This window comes from Mesitornis unicolor, unplaced genomic scaffold (genome assembly GCF_000695765.1).
Source record: "Mesitornis unicolor isolate BGI_N332 unplaced genomic scaffold, ASM69576v1 scaffold23495, whole genome shotgun sequence".
Classification (NCBI taxonomy): Eukaryota; Metazoa; Chordata; class Aves; order Mesitornithiformes; family Mesitornithidae; genus Mesitornis; species Mesitornis unicolor.
In genome coordinates this window covers 11,320-14,082 of record NW_010185147.1, presented here as the reverse complement: position 1 = coordinate 14,082, position 2,763 = coordinate 11,320, and positions in this window count along the sequence as shown.

The following is a 2,763-nucleotide window of genomic DNA, read 5'->3' as shown; positions in this document are numbered from 1 at the left end:
CAGCAGGAAGACTTATGTTTCTTATGCTGTCAGTAACAAAGTGCCTGCTCAACATTCAGGCGTGGCTGCAAAGAGCAGACAAAACATTAAAATGAATCAAGAAATGAAAAACATTGTAGTGCCATTATCCTCATCACTCTAAATAAGAAACCTAAGTGGTTGCTCACCTCTGTGTGACCTCTCTCATGATACAAGACTGAAAATAAAAAGCAGCAAACTTCAATATTTATGCACACACATCTCCATCAAAATTAATTTTGGGAAGGCATTACCAATAGCAGTTTGCTGAGGCTGACAAGCAAGGATCTGCATTAAGGCAGATAATGAGAATAGCTGTGGAAGACATGACTTGTGGTGAGAAAGTGTCTTTCCTCCCAAGAAGATGACTATAAAATCTTACTACTCAAAACCTTACAAGCCACTTTTTCCAGTTTGGAAAAGATGCTGCAAGGGGTGAGTTAAGCTATTCATTACCTGTTTTGAAAAGGAAGACGATGACAAATCACAAGTGTCAGGTGCTTCAAAGTCTCACAGATGCGACTAAACCCAACAACATGTCACTCCCAAGCTGGCACAGCACATTTTCCTCACAGATGTGATACTGATGGTGCAGGCATTCTGAACCTGCTAAGCTCAGTGAAATGCACAGACTAACCTGGAAGCCAAATGGTGCACTGCAGTTATTTTTTTCATGGTCCTGCTCTCTGATCCCTCTAGTCAGTAAGAATAAACAGGTTCTTTTGAGAAACCTTACTTTCCAGACGAGGAGAAGGGCCGCCTATGCTGGTCTGGCACAAATGATGGCCAGCAAGCAAAAAGCAAACTGTAGGCTCTTGACAATTGTGAGATAAGAGAGGTGTGGGGGCTAAGCGTGGTGTCGAGGAATGGCACTGAGATGGCCAGCAGCTTGCAGGCTGTTCCAGCTCTGGGCACATACCCTGTGATGGGGGAGGACGCTGAATCTGCTCATGTGTGGAATTAATGGGCCACACCCAGCGGCTGTGCAGCATTGCCATAAACGGAGCTAGCGTAAAGCCCCTTTTCCACACAAAACTCAAAGGTGCTTCACACCGCTGCTCAGCTTTGTGCCCCACAGCCTGTGCACACGTGCCTTTGGAGCAGCGGGTGCCTGATGCAGCCAGAGCTCCCCTGGGTGAGTGTTGTCCTAGTATTCTCTGCCCAAATAACTTCTTCCAATCCTCTCAGTAATATTAGCAACTACTCAATGTGTGCGCTGGATGAGCAACTGAGTTGAACGTTGTGCTCTGAGCCGGTTTACTGAACTGGGCGCAAGGGAGAGCTCACCTTTAAGGGACTGACTCAGGAGCTCCAGTCCTAGGACCTGAATTTCCCAAACCTGGGTGGTTTTGTCCTCTCTGTCACATGGAACAAACCCTTCTCCCCCATGCACTGAGCTACCGCTTTGAAATCTGCTGATGAGAAAGGACAATAGTATTAATAAAGACAAAAATAAAGCAAGGATTTTCAAAATGTCAGTTGACCAAAGGTATCATTTTAGCTGAACAAGAGTTTCCAAGCAGTGATGAATGATGGTATGTAGCAGACCTACTGAAGCATGAAAGCGAAGGGATAGACATTTGAGTAAAGCAAAGCTGACTCATCTGTAAACCCACATTTTTACATCAGGGTTCTGCGGAAGGCCAGCCTGTGGCGTCTCTTCAGTTGCTCTAAGCCACCACAGAAAGGTAGACAACGGGGAAAAATCAGCTTCATTATATTAAAAATAAGTAATGATAAAAAAATTAAAACCAAGTTGATTGGTTTAGGTTAGTTAGCACTTAGGCCACCATAGTCATTCCTTAAACATAAAGCTGAAATACACATTTATTGTTTACTCTGGGAGACAGCTTCATCTCTTTTGATTGTGAAGAAGCAGCATCATGGTCGGCAGCCTCCTCCCAGTCTACTCCTCTCAGCCTGAGAGTCAGTCCTGGAAAGAAAGTAAGGAATTGCTATTTTCCTTCCTACTCTATTACTTACTATTACTGTCCCAGCAGCAGCTTTGCACACTTGGTCTGAAGGAAGTACAATTCAACAGGCATTACAGTGCTCCTCCATGATCAGGATGCTTTCAGTCTAAAACCGCCAGCATGGATCTACACTCACACATTTTCTTCTAGGAGCTCTTAATGGTTTCCAGTTTTATCCAACATCTCTTTCTCAACACACGCAGACCTCCTGTTGGTTGGTCCAATTATCATCTCTTATGCAAACATCTCCATTTGACTTGATTTACAGCTAGAAATCAAGAGCCATTTAGTAATGTCAATCAAAATTATCATTAAAATGGTGCTTAAGGCAATGCCTACAGAGCTCGATAGGACTTCTCTACTCCAGGCATGAAAGAAGCTTTTCAGTAGGAGACTGGAAATGAATAGTCAATATAACTGTGGTGAGATTTCTAGCATTTGCATAACTGATAAGACCATTCAAAGGTGACACAGTACTGGTCATATCTGCAGTCATCTTATAGCAATGATGAATGCAAGTGCGACTGGCAGTCATGGAGAAATCACTCCTAATGGAGCAGGCACTATCAATGAGGAGACACCAAGTTAGATGCTTCCAGGATTATTTTCTTTTTCACAGTCATTCAGCACCAACATCCACCAAAATCAACAAAATCCCATCTTTTGGGACAGTCATTGACTCAAAGACACTTCTCACAGAAATGAGGCTCAAAAGTGGAAAAGCCCTTTACCTGTTCCAGACCAGCAAAACCCAAGTCCTCTGCCAACTCCT